Consider the following 27,417-nt stretch of genomic DNA (forward strand, 5'->3'; position numbering starts at 1 on the left):
CTGTGAGATCATGACATGACCCGAAGTCAGACGCTCAACCTACTGAGCCTCCCAGGCACCCCTCAAGCAACTTTTCTGATGACCATGGTATGAAAGTACAAATCAGTTACAGGAAGAAAACTGAAAAACTACAGATAGGTGAAGATTAAACAACATGTTACTGAAAAACTACTGGGTTGTATCAAAGAAGAAATTAAAAAAATGTATAGTCACAGGCAAATGAAAACAAATACAACGTACCAAAATCTATGGGATACATCAAAAACAATTTTAAGAGAGAAGTTCATGGCAGCACAGTTCTACCTCAAGAAACAAGACAAGTCTCAAATAAAACTTTAACTTTACACCTAAAAAAAACCCCCAAAACAATAGCAAATCCCAAATTTAGTAGACAGAAATAATAAACATCAGAGTGGCAATAAATGAAGTAGAGACTAAAGAGACAATACAAGAGATCAGTGACATTAAGACTTGGTTCTTTCTTGGGGCACCTGGGTGGCTCAGTTGGTTAAGCATCTGACTTTGGCTCGGGTCATTGTCTCATGGCTCATGAGTTCAAGTGCTGTGTCAGGCTCTGTGTGGACAGCTCAGAGCCTGGAGCCTTGGATTCTGTGTCTCCCTTTCTCTCTGCTCCTCCCTCGCTCATGCTCTCTTTCTCTCTCTCAAAAATAAATAAACATTTTTAAAAATTAAAAAAAAAGGAGCTGGGTCTTTGCAAAGATAAACAAAGTTGACAAAAGTTTGGCTAGACTCCACAAGAAAAAAGACAGGGGGCTCAAATAAAATCAGAAATAAAACATAAGTTACAAATGACACCACTCAAATACAAAGGATCATAGGAGATTACTATGAATACGAATATACCAACAAATCAGACAACCTAGAAGAAATGGATACATTCTTAGAAATTCACTGTCTTCTAATAACGTATCATGAAGAAATAGAAAATCTGAATAGTTGAATTGACAGTAAAGAGACTGAATCAGTAATCAAGATCTCCCAACAAGCAAAAGTCCATGACTAGATGCTTTACTGGTGAATTCTACTAAACATTCAAAGAGCATTTAATACCTATACTTTGCAAGTTCTTAAAAAATACTGAAGAGCAGAAATAGCTTCCAAACTTATTTTATGAGGCCAGATTATATTGATACCAAAACCAGACAAGCATAACACACACACACACACACACACACACCATGATAGGTCAATGTCCTGATAAATACAGCTGCAAAAAACCTCAAAAAAAAAAACATTAGCAAATTGAATTCAATACTACATTAAAAGGATTATACATTATGATCAAGTGGCATTTATTCCAGAGCTGCAAAGATGGTTCAACATTTGCAAAAGGCTTAATGTGACACACTATATTCACAAAATGAAAGATAAAAATCCTATGATCATCTCAATAGATGCAGAAAAATCATTTGATAAAATTCAACATCCAGGGGTGTCTGGGTGGCTCAGTCGGTTGAGCGTCCGACTTCGGCTCAGGTCATGATCTCACAGTTCATGAGTTCGAGCCTCGTGTCGGGCTCTGTGCTGACAACTCAGAGCCAGGAGCCTGCTTCTGATTCTGTGTCTCCCTCTCTCTCTGCCCCTAACCCACTTGCATTCTGTCTCTGTCTCTCTCAAAAATAAATAAACATAAAAAAATTTTTGAAAAATTCAACATCCAATTATGATAATGATTCTTAACAAAATGAGTACAGAAGGAACATACCTAACTTAAGAAAGGCTTTATGACAAACCCACAGCTAGGATCATATGCAGTGGGGAAAAGCTAAAAGCTTTGACTCTAAGATCAGGAAAAAAGACAAGGATGCCCACTATCCCTACATTTATTCAACATAGTGTTGAAAATCCTAGCACAGCAATCATGCAAGAAAAAGAAAAAGCATCCAGATTGAGAAGGAAAAGTAAAACTATCATTATTTGCAAATATCATATTACATATAGAAAACCCTGAAGACTCTTCCATAAAAAACCATTAGAATAAATCAATCAGTAAAGTTGCAGGATACAAAATTGATATACAAAAATCTGTAGCATTTATATACACTAATAAACTATCAGAAAGATACTGAGAAAACCATACAATTTAAAATTGTATCAAAAAGAATAAAATATCTAGGACTAAATTAAACCAAAGAGGTGTAAGGCTCATATTCTGAAAACTATGACACTGATGAAAGAAACTGAAGATATAAATAGACGGAAAGATAGTCCATGCTCATGGATTGGAAAAAATAATATTGTTTAAATGTCTGTACTATTGAAAGCAGTCTACATATTTAATGTAATGCCTGTGAAAATTCTAATGACATTTTCCAAATAACTACAACAGATTATTCTAAAATTTGTATGAGATCCTGAATAGCCAAAGCAATTTTGAGAAAGAGGAACAAAGCCAGAGGTATCAAGTTCCCTGACTTCAAACTATACTACAAACCTGCAATAATTGAAACTGCATGGTATTGGCATAAAAACAGACCCAAGATCAAGAGAACAGAATAGAGAGCCCAGAAACACACACACATGTATATAGTCTATTAATTTATGACAAAGTAGGTAAGAATATACAAGAATATACAACAATATATATAAAAGGATAGTCTCTTCAATAAATAATCCTGGGGAAACTGGACAGCTACGTGCAAAAGAATAAAACTGGACTATCATCATATATCATATAGAAAAATTAACTCAGAAGGGATTGAATACTTGAAAATAAGACCTGGAACCATAAAACTCCTAGAAGAAAATATAAATGGTAACTTCTTTGACATTGGTTTTAGCAGTATTTTGTTAGATCTGACTCCTTAGATGAGACCAAAAAAAAAAAAAAATTAAAATAACAGATGGGACTGCATCAAACTAAAAACTTTCTGTGTAGTGAAGGAAACCATTAACAAAATGACAAGGCAACCTAATGAATAGAAGAAAATATCTGCAAATCATATATCCCATAAGGGGTTAATATCCAAAATATATCAAGAATTCCTACAACTCACTAACAAAAAACTAACAATCCAATTAAAAAATGGATAGAAGATCTGAATAGACATTTTTCCAAGAAGACATATAGATGGCCAACAAGCACATGAAAAGATGTTAAACATTTACTAATCAGGAAAATGCATATCAAAATCATGATACATCACCTTACACCTTTCATAATGACTATCAAAAAAAAAAAAATAACAGGCGTTGGCAAGGATGTGGAGAAAATGTACCCTTGCACACTGTTGGTGGTAATGTAAATTGGTGCAGCCACTATGGAATACAGTATGAAATGTCCACAAAGCATTAAAAACAGAGCTGCCATAAGATTCAGCAATTCTACTACTGGTTATCTATCCTAAGAAATAAAAATACTAATTTGAAAAGATAGAGGTACTCCTACGTTCATTATGGTATTATTTTCAATATCCAGAATGGGAACAACCCAAGTGTCTATCAGTGGATGAACAGATAAAGAAGATGTAGCATATGGATACAATGGACTATTATTAGCCATAAAATTCAGTGAAATCTTGCCATTTGGGACAACATGGATGGACCCTGAGGCTATTATGCTCAGGGAAATCAGTCAGAGAAAGACAAGTACCCTGTGATTTTACTTACATGTGGGATCCAAAAAACAAAACAAATAAAACCTAGACTCATAAATACAGAGGACAGACCAGCGCTTGCCAGAGGAAGGGGGCCGGAGGGGGTGAAAAGTGTAAAAGGAATTAGAAGTACAAACTTCCAGTTATGAAATAAATAAGCTATAGAGATGTTATGTGCAGCATGGGGAATACAGTCAATAATACTGTAATACCTTTATAAGGTGACAGATTGTAACTAGACTTATTGTGGTGACTATTTCACAAAGTACACAAATGTAGAATAATTATTTTGAACACCTGAAACTAACATAATACTGCATGTCAATTATTCCCTCAATAAATAAAAAAAAAATAAAGATAACCTATTGCAGGTATGGCACAAATGAGAAGTTTCATATGTAATTTGTTAGCTTATTCAATTAACTTCAATCATCCAATTACTGTAAAAAGAAACACATCTAGAAAACTCATCTGGTGTGGCTCAAGACTGTATAAATGATGTTCATGTGTCACAATAAATCACGGATTAAAACAGTCCACAGCAGGACTGAGTTTTTTCAAAAGAATTTTGACTTTGAGATGAACTTAATTTTAATGGGGCATTTCCCTCTTTTGTTAGCTATATAATATTTTCTCCAAGAACCCCATTATGTTTTGTAACAACATTCTATGTCACCAAAAGCAGTTATGTACCTCCTGCCACTGCTGGTTTCACCTGTGAAAGTATGATTATACTACTTACCATGTACATGTCACTTTCTGATTTCTAAATGCTTTATTATCTCTTTGGATTATTCAAATGAGTGGAGAAGAAAGCCCCCAGTAAACAGAGAGGCATGAGAGATGTGTAAAACAGAAACAGGTGACTCCTTACAGAGATAAGCAGATCCTTAAAGGGTAATAAGGGCATATGAAGCAGGACAATGGAACATGACATATTAGCAAAAATTCAAGTTAATTCACAAAGTTTCCAAGGTCCCTCACATTTACTACGACCGGGAGTAAAATAGATGCCCAAGGTCAAACGAAATCAATGATTAAACTAGAAACGAATGTATGATCTCTTGACTTTCATTATGACATTTTGGGCTACGAAAGATTATGGTTCTCAAATGGTCTACATGGATTGCTAAGTGGTGGGTAAAACTGGAAATTAATTTATTTTACTTACAATTTTCCAAAATGCTTGCAAATTCTCCATCTACAGTTTCTGTTCAGTATTCTAGAATAATTATGCATAAATTTATAACAATTGAAGAACCTATAGAGTCAAGAGAAGTTTTTATTTGGCATGGTAGGAGAGGGATAGGGAAGAGCCGTTTGTGCCTAAAAAGCATCCATTAGCACAACTGTGCTATACAAACCTAATTAATAAAATCACATTAGAACAGCTAGAGAAATGTAATGGCTATATTACTAGTCATTGCATGCAGCACAAGAATAAAAATGCTTCTTTGATAAGTTCCGAAGAAAGAAATACTAAATGATATTTGGACATGAAGAAAGAAGAGCCTTGATAAAATTCAACATATTTTATGATAAAAACTTTCAACAAAGTGGGTATAGAAGAAGCATACCTCGACACAATAAGAACCATATATGATGAAGACACAGCTAACATCATACTCAATGGGGAAAAACTAAAAGCTTTCCTCTAAGGTCAGGAACAAGACAAGGATGCTCACTATATCCTCTCTTTTATTCAACATAGTAATGCAAATCCTACTCAGAGCAGGTAGGCAAGAAAAATAAAAGAAAATTATATGACAATGATGAAACAAATCAAAGATGACACAAATAAATGGAAAGATATTCCATGCTCATGGATTGGAAGAATCAATATTGTTAAAATGACCATATTACCCAAAGCAATCTACATATTCAGTGTAATACCCATCAAAAATACCAACGACTGGGGCACCTGGATGGTTTAGTCAGTTAAGCATCTGACTTTGGCTCAGGTCATGATCTCAGGGTTTGTGAGCTCGAGCCCCACATCAGGCTGTCTGCTGTAAGCACAGAGCCTGCTTTGGATCCTCTGTTTCCCTCTCTCTCTGCCTTTCCCCCATTTGTACTCTCTCTCTCTCTCAAAAATAAACATACATTAAAAAAATACCAATGACATTTTTCGCAGAATTAGAATAAAGGATCCTAAAACTTGTGTGGAACCACAAAATATCCCCAAAGGCCAAAGCAATCTTAAAAAAGAAGAACAAAGCTGTAGGTATCATGGGCTCTGGTTTCAAACTATATTACAAAGGTATAGTAATCAAAACAGTATGGTACTGGGATAAAAACGGACACGCAGATTAATGGACTAAAATAGAAAGTGTAGAAATAAACCCACACACATGTGATCAGTTAGTCTATGACAAAGGAAGCGAGAATATTCAGTAAGGAAATTATAGTCTCTTCCATAAATGGTACTGGGAAAACTGAACAGCTACATGCAAAATAATGAAACTGGACTATATTCTTATACATAAAAATTAATTCAAAAGGTACTAAAGGCTTGAAACTACCTGGAACCATAAAACTCCCGGAAGAAAACATAAATTGTAAATTTTTTGGAACAGATCTCAGCAGTGTATTTTTGGACCAGACTCCTAAGGAACGGCAATAAAAAGGAATGGCTAAAATAAACAAATGGGATTACATCAAGCTGAAAAGTTTTTTGCATAGCACAGGAAACCAACAAAATGAAAATGCAACCTAATGAATAAAAGGAGAAAACTGAAAATTAGATATCCAACAAGTTAATATTAATAAAATCCCCTCATATAATTCAATTTAAAAATAATCGGATTAAAAAATAAGTAGAGGATATGAAGAAAGGACATCCAGATGGCCAACAGACACATGAAAAGATGCTCAACATCACTCATCATCAGGGAAATACAAATCAAAACCACAATGAGATAGCACCTCACACCAGTCAGATTGACTATGATAAAATAGACAAAAAACAAAACAAACCAAAACAAAACAAAAAACAAATTTTGGCTGGGATGTGGAAAAAATGGAGCCCTCATGCACTATTGGTGGGAATGTAAACTGGCATAGCCACTAATTACCATACAATCCAGCAATTCCACTTTTGAGTATTTAATTAAAGAAAATAAAAACCCCAATTTGAAAAGATACATGTGCCCATATGTTCATTGCAACATTTACAATAGCCAAAATACAAAAACAACCTTAATGTTCACTGATAAATGAATGGATAAGAAAAGATGTGGTATTCGCACACACACACACGCACACACACACACACGTGTGCACACACGCACAATGTTATATTACTCTGCCATAAAAAAGAATAAAATCGTGCATTTAGAACAACATGGATAGATTTACAGGGTATTAAGCTAAATGAAATATATAGAGAAAGACAAATACCACGATTTCATTTGTATGTGGAATATAACAGAACAAATGGACAAACAGAACAAAACAGAAACATATTCATAGACACAGGAAATAAATGGTTACCAGAAGGAGGAGGAGTTGGGGAGGGCGAGAAAAACCTAAGTTCAGGTGAAGCAAATAAGAGCTACAAAATTTCAGGCATAAAAATAAGTAAGTCATGGTGATGGAAAGTAAAGCATTGAGAATACAGTCAATGATATTGTAATAATTTTGTATGGTAGTAACTGGACTTACTGTGGGGACCATTTTTTAGTGTATAAAGATATCGGATCACTATGATGCATACATGAAACTTATATAACACTGTATGCCAATTATGCCTTAATTTAAAAAGAGCCTTTAAAGTGTCTGTAGGTTTAAGAGGAACCCATGGAGACCTTGTAATTTCCAATCTAGATTAGAATATTACAGACATATGTTATGGGTTGGGCAAGCATGCGGCCATAAGGAGGAGGGCCATTTATGGTAAGTAAGATCTAGCGTCTTGTCCCTTATAGGATCTATAAAAATCCTGTTAGGCAACACTGTACAACTCTCCTACTTTTCCCCAATCGTGAAGAAGAGGGTGGGACATAGGGGTGCTTCCTAGAGTGACAGTTTTCAGGTAGACTGGTCCATCATTCTCAGAGGCCAGTCTGTACTCTCAAAGATGCAGTTCTCCATGACCATGAACAACACTGCAGCCTTCCTTGAGACACCTGGCTTACAGGAAGGTAAGAAAGGATAGATGGGAAATTATAGACTCTTTTAAATTGCCTTTGACCACTCCACCCAATGCCAACTTTGGCAAAGACTTTCTTAGCAGCATGAGGACTATTGGACTCAGTCTAGAGCAATTCCATCAACAGGTGTGATTCTTAAGGCAAATAATCTCCTCTTTCTGAAATAGTGATAGGAAGGAATGATGCAAGAATCTGTAAAGTAATATTCCTAAGAGTTTTAACTGCAAGGTAAACAATTATGTCCAACAATGAGTGATACAGCATAATCGGTGCTATCCTCAACTATTTATTACATATCTGAACAGGACATTGTAGGCACTGTCCAGAGTATGCTAAACTGATGCCTCACCCTGTTTTCTTAGAAAAGTTTAATCACACAGTCATTTGACTGCCTTTCTACCATAAGCAAACCTTCTTGAACACTGTGACATAAATTATTTGAGTCAATTTCATTACAAAAACATTAAATACCTTCCCCTCCTGTTGGTTTTTCAGGCTGTTCTTGAAGTTCTATGTAATCTAAAAAAGGTTTTCAGTTATATAATGACAGATGACTATTTCCTATTTCCCAAATTTTCTGAATACATAAATTCCAGAGGCATCACTGACACAAATACATCCACACCACCGTTAGCGAAGACGAAAGGGGATATAGGTACACTGTACCTGGAATAATGACTATTTAGTGATAAGTCATCTATTGGTAACAAATGCAAAAAATGGCATCAGCAAAATCGAGTAAAAATCCCAATGACGTTGTGTTATTGAGTCCTTGACGTTGTGAAGTTTACGTTCCAGTAGAGAGGGCTGGTAGTGCCCCACAGGCACCCAGACATACGCAGACACACGTGGACACGTAGAATCCAAATGTAGACCATGAGAAAACTGCGTATTGGGATGAATGTCATGTATGCCACACAAAAGGTGCTGAGGTAGTCATTAAAGGGCGTCAGAAGGCTACTCTGAGATGACATGTTAACAAAGACCTCGGGGAGGACTCTGGAAGCAGGAAAAAGACCAGAGGGTGGGCACAAGGAGTAGTGAGAAGGTGGCCTTTTGCAAAACCTGTAAGAAAACTGTCTGCCTTGGTTGATGAGGTTGATGAAGAGGTAGCCAGGGGGGAGGGGTCATGAGAAAGGACAGCAAGAGGGCAGGGGCAGCATGCGAAAGGATTTGCTGAAAAATCAACCACTCACATCCAATTCTATTAAAAACATCATAGTCATATACGCACGTGATACCAATAAATTCTATCTTTAAATGATCATAAACAGCATTACTATGTCTTTTTCAAGATATGTCATGTGACGATGTCATTTGTATCCTAGGGCAACGGATGACGTCCAGACTGAATGTCACCAAAAAGAAAGACCATTATTGTGCCCAGTGTATAAGCTTCAGGAATGAAGTGCATGTGTGAGAGAGGGAGGAGGGGGTGGGGAGTGGGTGGAAATAGCAGAGGGAGAGAGAAAGAACAATTACTCATGAGACATAACGGAAAGAAAGTCAAACCACGCGTAGGCTCTTTGTGTTTATGTTGTTCACTCTGTCAATCATTTTATTCCACATGATGGATGAAATGGGAAATGATAAGATTTAAAAACAAAACAAAGAGCTGCAACATTAGAGCAGAGGTTGGCAAGTTTTTTTTCTCAAAGGGCCAGATGTAGGCATGGGAAAGACCCAGGAAAGAGTCCTAAGAGCCCCTGCTGGACTGGATTGGCTAAATATTGTAACGTTTTAATAGCCAAAGGCACAAAGTTATATAATAGAGTAAAAAATTCCACGCACGGCTTCCATCGACTCTACACAAATGTTAGAGGAACATTTATCAAATGCCTTTTTTTCTCAAATGCATGTGATCACTTCTGGCATTAAGCAGCAACTTGGCACAGATGATCTCAAAGTTCCCATCCAACTCTAAAATTCTACGATTCCAAAATTCAAATTATAATACAATTACCAATATCGGACAGAGTTTCAAAAGCAGTTGAAATGGTGTTTTATGACTTCTTTTTCCTGGCTTAACATTTTTGCAAATTCTGGGATGCTAATTCCTGAAGCTTGGCAGCTTGAACAATAATTGACTATTTCCTAGTCACTTTGCAATTGCTTTATTTTAATTGAGGATGAATTGGTACAGCATGTAAAATGTGAAAACTAAAAATGGATGCTTTAGGCAAATAATTTTTTCATTGAAATGAGTCATCCACCACTAAAAAAATAATTCTTTTACACATGAGTCAGTGAATACCCTTGCCTAGACCTCATACAGTCAAGTAAACATTCACCGACCATCTAGGAGAACCTAAAATCAAGACTGTTGTATACTAGGGTATAAATACACTTATTAAGTGAGTGAATGGATATAGACTCTGAGCCATGGTTCCTGGGTTCAAATTCCAGCCTGCCACTTACTAGCTGTGTGACCGTGGGGAAATTAACTTTCTGTGCCTTCCTTCTCATTGATAAAGTGAGGATAAAAATAATACTTGGGGCGCCTGGGTGGCTCAGTCCGTTAAGCGTCCGACTTCAGCTCAGGTCATGATCTCATGGTCTGTGAGCTTGAGCCCTACATCGGGCTCTGTGCTGACAACTCAGAGCCTGGAGCCTGCTTCGGATTCTGTGCCTCCCTCTCTTTTTTCCCCTTCCCCGCTCACACTGTCTCTCTCTCTCTCTCAAAGATAAATAAACATTAAAAACAATTAATACCTACTCCATTATGAGGAGAAAACAACATTTTATGTGTGAAGTGGATGGCATACTGCCTGTTATATAGTCAAGTTTCAATACGAGTTGGTAATACTTCCATCTCTATTTTCATTCTACCAGGCACAATAGTTACCTAGCATATAAACATCATTTAATTCTAGGCAAAAACGGCCTTCCAAGAGAACCTGGCATTATACTAATTTCTGGCGAAAGAGAACTCACTTAAAACCCTGCTCTAAAGTGTGTTGCATACAAAATCAAACGTAAAATGAGGACCTTTTAAGATAAATAAATGAAGTACGTTTATTTGCTCTGCGCAAAACACTTTGCTAGGTTATTATGAGCAACACAAAAACATGGGAAAGCGAATTCCCGTTATCTGGGAGTTTTAAATATTTTTAATAAAATATACACCCAGATAAAGGTAATTGAAGTGCCGCCTACCCATCTGTTGGGCATTTACTAGGTACCAAGCATTGGTAACACAAAGATGATTCAGATACAACCTAGGAAGAGAGGTCATGTGAAATCCATTGGCCTTATTTTCTTTATCTTTGAAATCGGGGTGGAAACATCTCAAGCAGATTGTGAGGATCAAATGTTAATCACTGCGCAACAGTCTGCAGCATGACAGGCTCCTGACAGTCTATGTGCTTTGGGTAGAGGCTAGAAGAGAGATACAATCCGCCTCCAGGATGGTGACCTTGGAGGGATGTCTAGAAGGACATTTGTGAAGCAGAGAACATCAGTAAGAAGATCCCTTGCAGAGAAGACAGCACGTGCTATGTGGCCAGGGCTCATAACAGCCAGAGATTCACTCCCCAAATGTGAATCACTCTAATCCTTTCACCATCTAAACGTGTTTCCCCCTATCCCCTGCTTAAAAACCTTGAATAAGCTTTTTTCCACTGGGTGAGACCAGGGGGATCTTTCCCAGTCTGCAGCTCACCTGTTTGTATCTGCTCTATCTCCTGGAGTCACCAGCTTTCCTTTCACACATGGCCACACGAGGTACTTCGCAACAATGGTTAAGGGCTCAGGTTTTGGAGTCAGATTTTCTGCTTAATTGCTGCGACCTTAGGTGAGTTATGCAAACTTTCTAGAGATTAATTTTCTCATTTGGTAAGTAGGAATAATAAAACCTACTGCTTAAAACTGATTACAGGAATTAAATGAAATGGCACACTTAGCATCGTGTCTGGTCCATAAGGACTTGGCAAACACTAATTATTAAAAATATGCCAGAAATGGTATTTCAGGGGGGTTAGTAGGGATCCTACTGCAGCCACTGGGGTGTGAGGCAGTGAGGGTCTGACCCAGGGTGGTGAAGAGGATGCCGGGAAGGGGAAGATCTGAAGGCACCAGGGGAAAAAAAAAAAACCCACCAGACCTGGGGAGGGGCTGCAGCAGCGGGGGGAATGGGATGAGGGCAGATGCCAAAGATGACCCCAAGATTTTGACCCTGAGGTATAACGTTGGTTCTATTTGTAAAAGATGGAGAAGTCAGGTAAGTGAGATGGGGCGACTCGATTTGTAATTTCGCCAATTATAATCATAAAAGCTTTTCAGACAGATCCCAGAAGCGAAAGGAATTGCTGGATTTAAGATTACGATGGGACTTTGTTAATTAAATGTGCTAGTCTGAATCCTGGAACTTTCTTTTCAGCCTTCATGATAAAAGCCATCTCTGTCCTGGCTGTGTATGCATCCGTCTGACAAAGATGTTCTAACACTTCTGAGGCTCCTCTGGGTCTCCACTCAGGCTCAGTGTCTGTCCTTGTCAGGCTTGCGTTGCCTAGTTGTAGCAAGAATCTTTAAGTCAACTTAGGGAGAACCTTCCACCCTCCGTCACTGGTCACCCCCTCAGTATCTGATCAAATTTTTCACTCTCCCGTCTTGATATTGATCACCGTGGCCGGCCTTTAGCAAGAGTCGTGTCAGGTCTAACTAACCAGAATCCTCTCTAATGCCTGGAATTTCCCCTTAGTTGCTTTCATCCTCTGACCCCTGCTCCACATTTGGTTTAGAAATCCCTACCTATCTGTGGTGTCATTGGAATTAAACCTCGTTCTCTAATGGGGTCTCTTGTTCCTATTGCAACAGTCCTGAATCAAATCTGTTTTTTTACCATTTAACTATTGCTCAGCTCTGGTTTTCTTTGAATTTCCTGCCGAATTCCTCCTTGCTCTCCTGCCCACTAAATTTATGAAGGGCTTTCCTGAAGTTTAGTCCATAATTCTTCTCTTTTTTTGTTAACTCTCTCCCTGAGGTGCAAGGTTGGTTGAGGGGACAGGTTTCATTTTACCCTTGAAATCCTATTGAAACTCACCTCCAGTTTACCTGCCCAGGGCTTCTTCCTTGGTATTCTAACAATGCAAAATTTTCCCTACCTACAAACACATTCAAGTGAAAAATCATGATAATACAATTATCTGGAAAGCGGTAATTTAAAAGTCAAGGAAGAGATAAATTATTCAAGCTTTTACTACCAATGCATACATTATTTACCAGTAACTTTCTTAAATAAAGAAAGGATCAAAATGCATGAAACCTTCCTTGTGTCCCTCATGAAATATTGTCTAAATATGTAACATTTAGAGTTTCTTGATCCCCAAAGGAGATAAAAATACATGCCCAATTAAGCCTCAGTTTAAGTGTCAGTTTGAAACATTTGAGTTTCTTATTACTTAAGACCCAGGAAGTCTCTGATTAGGAAAGCTGCCTTGCCAGGAAACTGATTTTTCCCCCAAGGGATGTAATTAAAGAGGGCAGTATTGCTGAGAGTGTGTGTGTACCGAAGGCAATGCTCTGTATTTGTCAACATACACGATACTTTATGGAGAGAAGAGAAGATCTCTGCTGTTCTGTAGTAGATCTTCCATGAACATATTTTATACTCAACAGCAATACCACCACTGACAAGAAAATGCAAAACAAACAAACAAACAAAAAAAACCCCAAAAAACCAAAACCCCAAAACAAACAATGACAACAACAACAAAAAAAACAAAACCAAAACCAAAACCAAAAAAAAGAAAAAAACCCAAACCCAAACCCAAACCCAAACCAAACAGGAGAACTGAATAGCGTGGGCAGAAACCAAAACACATTAGAAACCATCAGAACAGCATAAAGTCTCATCTCCACATTCTCTCTGACCCCAACCCTATGGACTCCTTGGGCATTAAAATATTAGATGGGGAATATGAATTTCATTCAACGGATTCATTGAAATTTACCAAAGGTGGGGGGCAAAGAGATTTCATAGATGACTCCCGGGTTTCTAAGTTAAGCAGTCGGGCGGGCGTGTGGGTAGTGGCGACATAGATGGGGATGGAGAACAGCAGGGGAGGGAGGAGCAGCTGGGAGGGGGCGTATGAGTTCAGTTTGGGAAATATAGGAGTCCCCTTTATCCACAGTTTCGCTTTCCCTGGTTTCAGTTACCCATGGTCAACTGTGGTCTAGAAGCAGATGATCCTCCTTCCGCCCTCCTGTCAGAAGGTCAATAGTAGCCTAATGCTCTGCCCCAACGCCTACGGTCAGTCACCTCACTTCATCTCATCACGTAGGCATTGCATCCTCTCCCAGCATCATGAGAAGAGGGGTGAGTACAGTACAGTAAGGTATTTTGACAGAGAGAGACACATTCACATAACCGATGTTGTGGTTGCTCTATTTTATTAGTAGCTATTGTTGTTCATCTCTTACTGTGCCTAATTTATAAATGAAACTCTATCAGAGGTGTGTATGTTTAGGAAAAAAAACCAGTGTATGCAGGATTCGGTACCATGTGTGGTTCGTGCATCCACCGAAGGTTTTGAAATGTGTACCCTGCAGAGAAGGGGGCGGGGTAATGAAATGAGTTTGCAGTAGGTTTGATGGGACCATGAGGACACCAGTGCATGTCCTCGCATTTAACACATGGGCCCTAAACCTGATCCGAGCCACGAAAAAATTAATTTCAGATAGTAGCTCAAATTGTGTCATTTGTGCTTCGCTTTTGCTATTTGAACATTATGCAACTGTTTGAGTCCACTTTTAACGTACGGTTTGGATTGTTTTCTTGTGAGTCTAGCTTCACGGGTGGCATAAAGCTCTAATTGGTTAATCTCAAATTGACAACATCCTTACTTCAAAACATTGCATAATGAATTGGGTTTACTCTCTACCTCTCTTCTCCTGATACACTAAATTATCTCCTGAAGACCAGCTCCTTGCCTTTCACCTACATGACAACCAACATGGACAGAGAATGCTACACCTTGAGTGGCTCGGATGGCAGGCTGGGTCTGTGCCCTGCACGGCTGCAGACTGGCTCTGTGTTCTCTGCTGGGTGGTTTAGTTTCTCTAGATCTCAGTTTCTTCATCTGTGAAATGGAGAGTACATTTTAGACTTGCTTGATGGCCTAGTACATGATTTTTAAATGTGATACATGCAGATGAGAAGACCTGGTATTCTGCAACTGTTAAATGAAGAAGCCTGTATGTGACCACGAAATGGGACTTCGTGTGGTGTTCCTATCCTCTACATGATAGACAGGATGTGGGAACACCACACCCTCTCCAGTGAATCTTCCATGAGCTTTGTCTATCATTGAGAAAAACAGCCTGAAATCAGTTACTATGGTGCTGGATCTGTCGATTCCTTCCTGTGGTTGTGTGCAATTTTCTCAGAGGGTTGTAGTAAGGATTAAGTGAGGTGACTCAGGTAAGGTGCTTAAGACAATGCCTGGGGAAGGGACCAGGATATGCTGCTCTTAAACATGCCACCTCGGCATAAGGATCACTTTGAGCCAAAGGCACTTGGAAAACCAGGTACAAGAAGAGCATTCTGCATTCTGGCCTCCTCTCTGCTTCCTAAACGTACAAGATCCAACTCCCAAGTGAAAGATGTCCTTCCTGTACCAGCAGAAACATTCTCATCACCAAAGCAGGGAGTGGGGGCAGAAAGAATTCTGTGCCAACAGACCTTGTTAAAGTACCTCTTCCCTTCCTCTTACCTCCCTGTGTGGTCTAGTTGTGTTTCCACAATTGCCTCTCTTTGTTCAGCCTACTGTGAAGGCATTGAGGTCCTGCCCCTTCTTTGGCTCTTCATTTCCTTATGAAGGCTCCAGGTCACATTAAACTGACATTAAGTAAATTTGAGTGCTTTTCTCTTGTTAGTCCATTTTGTGTCGATTTAATTCTCAGACCCAGTGGAAGACCCTCAGAGGGAGGAGATAAAATTCTGCCTCCCCTCCACTGGCACATACCCAAGTATTGAATATATGTTCGCTATTACGTTTCTAATCACAAAGAAATACCAAGGGTGCCCTCAGATATTCGAATTGCTAGAGAGATAGGCAGTGTGTATCACCATCATGATTATTTTCTCAGATCTGTACCTAATTTGAGTTACAATTCCCAGATTGTATAGGAGGATAAAAGTATCTCAGTGTTGTTTCAAATGGTATTATCTTTTCCCTAAACTTAGCTATTAAATAAATCAGATACTGAAGGTGAAAATTTGTAGCGTATGATGTTAACAGAACAAGAATCAAGTAAGCTCAGCCAACATGCCTTCCCTCTTTTTTTCTTTTTCTTTTCAAGTAATTCTTGTCAAGCTGTATCATTTTATGGCATAGTAAATATTGCCTTTGGGTTTTCTTACAGTGTCAACACATACTAAAATACGTGAATTGTGGTAAACTCCGTTCCACTCTACTTATAAAGAAGTCATTCTATCATACAGCAAAGTATATTTAGGTTTCTTTCATAGAGTACTTAATAGATCCTTTCATTAAAAGTGCCTTCAGTAATAATCGGTCTGTAGAGAAATAAATTATAGTAATTATTAACAATACCATAATTTACATATTAATATTAAATACATAAAATATATTAATTAACTAGCTATAGCCATACATAATGATGCTACTGTGTAAGGAGCAGAGTATCACCACCATCACAACCACTGCTACCCACTGTGTGTGTCTTTCTCTCTCTCCCCCTCTTCCCCTCCCTCCCTCCCTCCTTTTGTCCCTCTCCCCCTCTCCCCCTCTCCCCCCTCCCCCTCTCCCTCTCTCCCTCTCTCCCAGGGCTTGAAACAGCCTCATCAGTATGATGACTTTCATCTTGACTGTGATAGGTCTCTAAGACATGGCAAATAAACACAACATTCCACAATTAGATTTTTGTTATCTTACAGATGTCTGAAATAATCAAAAATACTCAAACAGCACCAGGAGTTCATAGCTCCTCAATTATTTCCGACATGACAAGAATACAAAAGTAAAAAGTAAGATTTATCTCAAAATGTTTTAGCTTGCATGGACATTACAGAATATTGAAATAGAGGAAAAAAAACACAATAGGTTTAGGTCTTCTGCTAAGATTGATGAAATATTCTACCAAAACTTTGTTGATCTACTCCTATTGAGTAGGCAGATCTGAATTACTCCTGAGAAAGCACTAAGGTTCATCAATATCCAAATGACAATTCAACCTCAAAAACACTTTAAAAAGAACCAAAAAATATTTATTATTTGCATGAATCCTATAGTAAATTAATCATCTATTGACCAAAATTTGCTTTCTTTCGCCTCTGGGTAAAAGGCTGCATCAGACAAATAGGCTATCAAAATTCTTCTATACAGGATAAGAAAGAAAAATACAAAAAGGGAATACCTTTTAACTTGCTGGAGTCAGATATAAATCAAGAGTGGACGAACATTTATTCAGGCTAAACCTGGGTCTTGAAGGATCTTTACTGTTTTTTCATAGTTCTTGAATTTTAATTCTGCATGATATTAAAAACATACAAGTATTGTGGCTGGGCAATTTGGCAGCCAATCTCCTTTTTTTTTTTAATTAATTTTTTTAATTTGCATCCCAGTTAGTTAGCATATAGTGTAATACTGATTTCAGGAGTAGAATCTGGTGAGTCATTCCCTACATATAACACCCAGTGCTCATCCCAACAAGTGACCCCCTTAATGACCCTTGCCCACTTAGCTCATTCCTCCACCCACAACCCCTCCAGCAACCCTCAGTTTGTTCTCTATATTTAAGAGTCTGTTATGTTTTGTCCCCCTCCCTAATTTTATCCTCATTTTGTTTCCCTTCCCTTATATTCATCTGTTTTGTACCTTTAATTCCACATGAGTCAAGTCATAGGATATGTGTCTTTCTCTGACTAATTTCACTTAGCATAAAACAGTCTATTCCATCCACGTTGTTGCAAATGGCAAGATTTCATTCTTTTTGATTGCCGAGTAATAGTCCATTGTACATACATACCACTTCTTCTTTATCCATTCATCCATCGACGGACATTTGGGCTCTTTCCATACTTTGCCTATTGTTGATAGTGCTGCTATAAACATGGGGGTGCCTGTGCCTCTTTGAAACAGCACACCTGTATCCTTGAAGGATCTTTATTTTAATTTCTGCCCAAAGTGTGGCCAGATAACAAGACAAGAGTCAGAATCCAGCTTGTACAAAGTTCATGCTTTGACCCTGAAGGGGTTGCTCTTGATAACAAGGGGCTTGCTCACTGTGTGTAATCATTGGCAATGTATAGAGCCAGGTACCCCGTCTAGACACACACAAAAAATTTGTTGAATTTTCCCATTAGTATTGCCAGTCTCAGTTGACTAAACTATGGATACATTTTCTAAACTGTGTTCATTTTTCAGAGTCACAAATAAAAATTTCTTAGCCTGGCAGAGTTACATTGGAGAAGAAGAATGTAATCTTTCACTAACCTCTGAAACCATTGTTTGGGCTCTGGCCAGCTTAGAGACCTGCACAGATCTTTAGATGGATGCGTGTTCAGCATACAAGTGCTAGATATTTTTTTTTGATTATGTCTAATCTCGAGAGCAACTTTGCAGGTACTACTAACTGCCTCCATTTCACAGATGAAAATGCAAAGGTACGCAGAGCTCATCTTGGTAACAAAGGCGAGAGTTATTAGGTTTTGAAGTCAGGTCTTTCTGTATCCAAAACCCTGCTCCTTCAACTTCACTCTCAAATATGTGCCATTAGTTGACTGACTGACTCGTTTGTACTTTTGTGCCTGATTTTAAGCAGCGTTTCATACGATCTGCATCCTGACATCGCAAGATCAAACACTGGGATGAATCCCAGGGCCGGTGATCCTAAATCTTTCTTTTTATAATGGAAGTACAATTGAGGTCCAAGGACTCAGCCAAGGACATACGGCAAAGTAATAGCAAAGTTGAAACTATGACTTTGCCTTTAAGCTTAACATTAGGCATGCCATGCCCTAAATTTTGAATTTTCTACTCTTAAATTACGAAATAAACCTTCAAACATATATTTTCAAGATTCATGTCATCATCTATTGTTCTTATTTATGCGAATACGTAATCCTAGTAGGCTTTTTCAAGGGTGCGTTTCAAAGCTGACATCAGTATAGGACACATAAGAAGAAAAAAAATATATGGGAACTTGATTTAAAAACATACAGAATACATTTCACACTGCGCTCTAAAAGTAGGCACCGAGCCCAATTTCTGGAATAAATTAAAGAGTAGGCAGAAAACAGCCAGCAGGAACAGTTATTTTAGCAAGAAAAGTAGGATAAATTTACCAAGCCAATCATGGGATGATGTATGCAGATAAAAGACGCAGAGAGAAAATGTGCAACATGAATACATGAACACATTTGAATGCACGAAAGCAAAACCCAGAAAGCACAATTGTCCTACATGTGAATCAACACTCAAATTATGCTGCAGCTGCAAAATTTAAACTCAAGGAAGAGACATTTGCAAAGAAATGTATTAAAAAGATGTGATTTCCTGGTTTCACGTGCCCAGTGATTCTTTTACAAAGTAAAATGTACAATCTTCCCTGATATAAATGACATTTGCCCCCTGTTTTACTCAGTCCGATAGCCAAAAAAGTCTTTTGTGGAAGACTCTGCTTATTAAGGGCACAATACGACTGATGCCAAACACTTGGGTTCTGAATATATAGAGTTATTCCACCGACTTAAATATCTTATATACTGAGTATGGTCTTACACAATAAGAAGGTTTCCATGTGAGGGAAATTAGTCTTTCCCTAATGGCATATGCCAGAGCAATTTCTTTGCAAGGGATTAAGTTTCTTGCTGAAACTAACTCTTGGCTGCCAAGCCTACCCATCTGTCCTTTTCATCCATCCATCCATGTATCTACCCACTCATCCACCCATCCATCCATCCACCCACCGACCCATCCACTCACCCATCCATCTACCCACCCATCCTCCCATCCATCAAATATTTACAGGTCTACAAAGTCTATAACATAGAAGGGAAATTGACAATATATCGCAAAGCTTACTCTTGGGAACTGTATGACATTAAGATGATATTTGACTAGAAGACTCAGTCTGTTCTTAAACTAGTACCCCTTCCCACATTGGCGATGTTGGCAAGTGAGCCCTTTTACTGCAATCAGTCTTTGACTCAAACTACGATGTATTGAATTGCAATGCGTTGAATTGCAGTGTAATTGAATTGCAGTGCCAGCCCGGGTTGTTTGTTTTACAGAACGGTGCACAAAGTGAGCCCTCTGGACCAGCAGCATCACCTGGGAACCTGTTAGAAATGCAAACTCTTGGGCCTTATCCCAGACCAATCTATCTTTGAGAGCCCAAATACATTACACTCACTCGTAAGACTTGATAAATTACAGAATTTGCAATATTAGACAATGGTCTAGACCACTGGTAAGGGAAGCCAAGGAATGAGAAGCCAGTGTGAAAACTCCGAATGGCAGGTTTTACATGTTCGGTAGGAAGTTTGGACAATGATGGATCGGTAAACCAGGTAGTATTTTCTGAGCAAAGCACAAACATGATCGGAGTTTTTATTTAGGAAGATTTTAGAGCCCAATGAGACCATGGAGAGGTGACTGCATTGTTCAGATGAGAAGACCAAGCAACTTAATCTTTGATGATTCACGCATTTGTCAGCCTCAAAAGTTACCTGGTACCCATTCACTCAGCTTGCCTTCTTGGGCTCAGGATATGGGTCTTTCTAAGAGATCTCTCGCCAATGCCACAGGGTTCTCTTCATCCCATAGACTGAGTCTGTCTATCCTTTCGTATTTCTGCCTTGATATCTGCCACTACTTCCTTGGTTCCCCTGCCCTAAATCTCTCTGCTGTTCCTTCCCCTCTTTTCCCATTTCATTTCCTTCATTAGGAATCTGCATGCTAATGCACATCAATTTACATGTTTGTTGCTGTTTATTTGTGTAACTCCTTAGAGATTTCACCAACTACACTCCTCCTCTGAACATAGGATCTACTAGGTCACAACACAACCAGAGCCTTCACCTGACTTTACTTAAATCTGCCAAGAATTCGGATTCACTTTAGTGTGTTAAATCTGTATCACCAGCTGACTATCTTTGTAAAATTGTTTTTTGTTTATTTATTTTTGACAGAGAGAGAGAGAGAGAGAGACAACATGAGCGGGGGAGGGTCAGAGCAAGAGGGAGACACAGAATCCAAAGCAGGCTCCAGGCTCTGAGCCATCAGCACAGAGCCCGATGCGGGGCTCGAACTCACGGACCGCGAGATCATGACCTGAGCCGAAGTCGGACGCTCAACCGACTGAGCCACCCAGGCGCTCCTACCAGCTGACTATCTTTGTAACATTATGCTCAGACATCCATAATTTAAGTCACACTTTCTGCACAAATGATGACACTGCTAACTAGGTTGTTTCCAAACAGGGAAGACATTAATTGTATTTTTGTGTATCCAGACACCTTCTTGTACATAACACTATCTACAGTGAATATTAAGTGCGGAGATAATGAAATGCTGTTATCTTGAACTATTACAACATTTGGGTCATACTTCAAATCTTGTTATGTAAGGTCTCCGATGTACCTGTGGACCAAGATATACCTCTCCCTCTGAACACAGACAATTTATCGATGAGGAAGTTAGTTCCGAAACAGAGTTCACTCTAGTTCCATGACACTTGGATATAACTTTTCAATGTCTTTACAACACACAATATTCTCTTCCTGGATGTAGTCATTTAGAAGGAAACTGATTTACTTTATGGTTTAAAATAAAGTCAAAGGAAGCATAATAGATGCCTCTGGTTCCCCCCGTCATGGCCTTTGGTCCATCTCTGATTTCAGCCCTGGCTGCACAGACAGATGGTTTTACGCCAACCTGGGTTCTCCTCACCTTTATAATGCCTACCTCAAGTGGCCACTGAGTGTCTTCCAGCCCCACGTAGTGCCAGCACAGCCCCACATTGAAGGGAAAAAAATCAATACCTCTGGGAGCAATCCACAACCAATGGGGGAAGGCAGTGAATAAACCTCCTGCTCCAGGCAGAAATTCTGGGAGGTCTCATGCACGCCCATAGTTCCCAGGGAAGCACGCTCCTGCAGTCCACAGGGAGGACTTCTCTGCTCCCTCCTTATCCTGGCCTTTGCTTCTTCCCCAATTGACGATTCCTGATCTCTAACTCCCATCTTTGGGATGAGCTCCCCATTTAATCACCACACCCAAATCGTTGTCTCAAGCAGGCAACCCCCAAGAGATGACAGCTTATTAATACTTTCAGCAATATTAACCCCCTTCTGATCTGATGCCATGCATGTGGTATTTCAGATTTGTAAAATCATTAAGACCTTTCTTTTTTCCCTTCTCAAGACTCCGTAATGACAGAAAGAGAGTGGAGATCATAGCCTTGCCTCAAATGCTTCCAGTGTGTTTCTTAGAGCACGTAGATCACGTTGAACACCTTGTACTGATAAGTCCCAACCTGTACAACACCCTAAGACAAATTAAAAGCTGATACTGTGCCATCTACCTTCACCATTCCCTGCTTGGCCTAAAGTACAGTATATTGGTCCACGGTCGGGAAAATGACATTTGCCTCATCTGCCTTTCTAGATTAACAGCTGGAATGAAGATTAAACATATGAAACGCATCTTGTCCAGATTCTGTACAATCAACAAGGGACTTAAAAATCACAGACCAAACTCAGCAGCCTCTTAATACGTCTGGAGTTACAGGCCAGAAATATTTAAATTCAAAAATCCCATATTATCAAAATAAAGGGAATTGTTTATGTAAGACAGCTGGAAAAGAAGCTGTAGGCTTATGTTATATAAGGAGAAAGGACACGCTTTTTACCTTTGATGATCAGTTTTCCATTTTTCTTGCTTCTAAGGCAGGAAAAGATCCAAACTTTGCAGTTTTTTTTTTTAACTTGATGTTATTCGTGGTAGGTAATGCTCAGCTGCTCTAGAAACATAGCGAAACACAACAATTAGATGCAATAGCTAGCCTGAAACAAAGATACCGAAGATCTCTTAAGAAGTACTCTGACAAGCATTAAGTTCCATCATGTGAGACGAGAGTTCCCTAGAAAATTTACATGACCATGTTTTTGCATGATGTTATGCTTTGTATTTTTGTGCTTTCCAGAACATCCACCACAAAAATAAACAAATAAGTAAACATCGCCACAATAAATAGGTTTGAGAGTCTGCAATCTACTTTTCCATTAACATTTTTATCTTCTGTAAGAAGCAATAAAATGCATGCATTAATCTTTTGATTTTGTAAGATACATGATACATACAAGGCTATGCATTTCCTGTGCATTATTTGTTTTATCATCACTGCAACTAAGCAGCTGTAAATAAAGGGCTAAAAAGTATCATTCTTCACAGGGTGGGTCTTCTGACCTCGCAGGAAGACACAAATCACAGCATCATCTTCCCAGGTGCATGACTACAGGCTTGCCGCCGATGCTCAAACCAAACTGTTACCCCTCGTTATTGACGCTTTCTGAAGCAAGTGACAAAACGGAATTGTAACTAGGCCCACAGTTATGGGAGAGGTAACTTTTCCAATCCTATCACATGCTTTAGCCCGAGCTGTGATTTTTCTTCTTTGAAAGTTCACCTAGAAATGGACTGGTGTCACACACAAAAATGATCTGGTGTTGCGAAGTGTAGATATCAACGGAATTCTGTTTAAGGAATATAATTCGTGGCCCTAGGTAGCATATTAAAAGAGTCTCCGTAGGGAACAAGAAAAATAACAAATCTAAGTATGAAGCAGAGATACAGTGACATTCAGAATTAAAGAACACTGGTGTATTTTTTTTTTTTTTACTTTCTAATTACTTATAGGAATTACAGTGCCTGAATGAATATGGAATTCATTTCACAGAAGAGGAATTGGAGGCCAGAAAAGGTGACGTATTTTGCCCAATTTCATTCAGCTAATAGGCACAAAGGCAGAATGACATTCCAGAATCCCTGCCTTGAGGTTCAACCCCTTTAGAAACCCGTAACACTACTTGTTTCCAAAAAGAACACTTGGCATTCAAAAAGATCAGGGCTAACACAATTCCCTGCAGAACTTATCTGAGCACTATTTTGAAAGTGGCAAAGTTGAGAGGTTAAGAATAAGATGCTGTGGGTGTAAAAATGCAAGAACTACAATAGCACAACAGTATCGTGTATTTTCATAGCACATAATACATGTTGGGAACATTATATTTATATATGCATTTCATTTATCCATGTTATAAAAGACAAAAATGATATTCTATTATCAGTAGCTTTCAGGTATGAGTTGTGGTTTATATAGGATTATCCTAAGTATTTTTAATATTCCAGTAAACCAAATGAACTCTGAAATTTTTCCCTACCTGTATGACAAGTAGATTACTCAAAGAGATAAAAAAAAGTTAATATTAAAACAAAGAACTGACCGTTTATTCATTTGTGTTATTTACTGCGCATCTGTTTTGTACTAGATATTCTTAATTTTCTACAGAAACGAAAGGGAAAGATTATGCAATTTCTTAAAAACATACCCAGATATACAATAAGAAATCAGTTTTATTGCAACTGGAATCTTTTCTAGATCATATTAATGTCAACACATATTGCAAACATTGGGATGTGTCTCAAATGCCATCTAGTCTAGTGGTTCCCAAGAATGGCTGAACATCACAATCAGCTGGAAAGCTGCAGAAAAATACAAATTACAGAAGGTCATGCAAGATCTATTAAATCAGACTATTCATGAGTAGATTCAGGGCATTTGCATTTTGAGCTGGAGCCCAGTTCATTCTCGTGATCATGCATGTTTTGGAAACCTACTGATTCTTTCTTGCCTAATCTCCTTATTATACAGACAAGAAAACTGAGGCCAGGGAATGACTTGCCCAAGGCATTTACTCCTTGGTAACAGTGGTGAAGTTAGAATTCAGAATTCTGGATTTGCTGGTACTTTTGTTTTTCTTTTTCATTTCTTGTTTTCCTTTACTCCAAGGGTTCTTCTTTTATTCTTCTTCTTGTTCTTTCCTATCACCAAGTAACCAATATTGAGTCCCTACATCTAAGAATGAGCAAAAGTAAAGTCAAACAAAGAAACAAATCAACAAAAAACCAAAATGGGAATTTGAACTTAAGCTGTTTGATCCAGTAGTGTGCTTTCCATTGTGCCACTGAGTTCTACAGTCATCTACTTTTTTTTTTTAATGCCTATTTATTTTTGAGAGAGAGAGAGAGAGACAGAGAGAGAGACAGAGAGAGAGACCATGAGCAGAGGAGGGGCAGAGAGAGAAGGAGACAGAAAATCCAAGTGGGCTCTATGCTGACAGCAGTAAGCCTGATGAGGGGCTCAAACACACGAACCTGAGATCATGACCTGAGTCCAAGATGGACGCTCAGTAGACTGAGCCATCCAGGCACTCCTACAGTCATCTACTTTTGACGTTTATTTGGGATGACTGGGTGGCTCAGTCACTTGAGCATCTCTTCATTTCAGCACAAGTTATGATCTCACGGTTTGTGGAATCGAGCCTTACCTCGGGCCCCATGCTGGCAGCATGGAGCCTGCTTGGGGTTCTCTCTCTACCTCTCCCTCTGTCTCTCTCTCTCAGAATAAATAAACTAAAAATTTTATTTCTTGAGAGAGAGAGTGAGAGAACTTGTGGGGGAGGGACAGAGAGAGAGAGGGAGATAGAGCAGGCTCCACCTGATGTGGGGCTCGACCTCATGAACCATGAGATGGTTCCTCATTGACCATGAGGTCAATTTCCTCATTGACCTGAGCCAAAGTCAAGAGTCAGACACTTAACCAACTGAGCCACCCAGGCGTCCCATAGTCATCTATCTTTAGACTGTCTACTCAATCCGTTTCTCTGCATTCCCCAACTTTGAAAGGTGTCCTCTGTCAGCTGTTTGTCCTTGAGTCCTGATCCATGGCCACTGCTCACCCAGACTGGGCTTCTCATCTGGGACTAGGATATTACAGTCTTATTTAGGTGAAAGAGTTATGGTTGCAGCGTGGTTACCACGTCCCTTATGGGCAGAGGGAGCCAATACTGGTAACCGGTGGAAAAGGTGAGTGAAAAAGACACTCGTGGAAGAGGGAGTGAGAACTCTCCCAACTCCCCTGCTTCCTACTCACCGGTCTTTGTTTTTTCCTGTGGCTTCCACGAGCTCATAGAGCCTTATGACCCATTCTATTTTAAATAGTTAAAATTGTTTAGTTTTAATATTTTTGACTTCTACTAGGTCAAGTTGGTTACATTCCTTGACTCTGCCGCTAGAGTCCTGACTAATACACCTCTTATCATTCATGTTATGTAAGTTACTGTATAAGCCAGTTATTTCGTTACATCATTTTAAGAGGTTCATTTAAAAAAATATTGGCTGGGAGTGTGGAGAAAGGGGGATGGAGGCTATAAATGTATGGCATTTTATGGAATGCTGATATTTTCATAAAGTACACGTTTTACAGTGTGATAAAGGGGAAAGGTCCAGAGGAGAGAGCTCTCTCTTAATCTCAGCTTTGCCTTGTAGAAGACTTCTGAGTTGTGAAAGATACCTAGCCTTTTTGAGTTTCCATTTCCTCATTGAAAACGGAGGCAAGGAAACCTACCTTAGTCAGGTTAGTACAAGGAATAAATGAGAGCATTTGTGCATTCACTCATGTACTCATAACTCATTCATTTCCCAAAGATTTATTGAGCATTTACCATACGCCAAGCACTATGGGAGGTGCTTGGAATAATGACCTTTTCATTTTAGGGAAAGTGAGTGGATAGAAAAAAAAAAAACCCAATAATCACCATGGTGAAGGAATAGAGTATTTTAGAAGTGAATCATGATGCTGATGTAAGAAAAATAGACTAAATTAAGGAGGATCAGGAGCACAAGGGTTGGGGGCTATTGGGAGGTGAGGGCACCTCACGAAGAAAGTGAGATGTGACCAAACACTTGAATGATGTGAGGGAGTGAGTCATGTGCAAGAGAAAGGTGTTCCAGGCGCAAGGAACCACCAAGGCTAAGGCCAGAAGGTGGGGGTATGCTCAGTTGTTCTTGAAATTGTTAGGAGGTCAGTGGGGATGGAGTGAAAGGACAAGGTGGAGAGCAGTAGAGGAATGTGGAGTTAAGTGGGAAGTGCTGTGGACAGGCGGATGGAGGGATGGATCAAGGGCAGCTCAAGGCTTTTTGGCTCTCACTCTGTACATGAAATGGGGGCTGCTGTGGGAGTTCGTGCTTAGAATTGACACCACGTATGTTTCAGCAGGCTCATCCTGGCTGCCGGTTGGGAATAGACCACAGCGGGGGTCGAGATAGAGGCAGAAGGAAAGCTTGTAGAGAGACGCCATGTTGGCTCAAACTCAGGTAGAGCTGGTGAGGGGTGAGGAGTGGTCAGTGGTCAGTCATGCTGGGTGAGCAAGAGGATCTCCTGACGTATCACACAGAGGGGGTAAGCCAAGAGGGAGACAAGGATGGCCCCAAGGTTTCTAGCCGAAGTGACCGGAAGAGTACACTCACCATTACTTGAGAGGCAAAAGGCTGTGGCTACAGAAGATTGGGGGGAAAGAGGATGAGCTTCCTTTGGCCATACTGATTTTGAGAGGTCAGTGC

The 27,417-nt window shown here is 39.2% G+C and overlaps 1 protein-coding gene across 1 annotated transcript in view; it reads right to left on the reverse strand.

Annotated features, from left to right (window-relative positions):
- The window catches only part of DLGAP1 (DLG associated protein 1), a 933,957-nt gene that overhangs the window by 618,018 nt on the left and 288,522 nt on the right, over nucleotides 1-27,417 (reverse strand). Inside the window, exon 3 of the mRNA XM_049619697.1 lies at nucleotides 22,646-22,756. The gene's annotated coding sequence lies outside the window, so the exon portion shown is untranslated. The remainder of the gene's footprint in view (nucleotides 1-22,645; nucleotides 22,757-27,417) is intronic.

The sequence above is a fragment of the Panthera uncia genome (assembly GCF_023721935.1).
Source record: "Panthera uncia isolate 11264 chromosome D3 unlocalized genomic scaffold, Puncia_PCG_1.0 HiC_scaffold_8, whole genome shotgun sequence".
NCBI classification, from domain to species: Eukaryota; Metazoa; Chordata; class Mammalia; order Carnivora; family Felidae; genus Panthera; species Panthera uncia.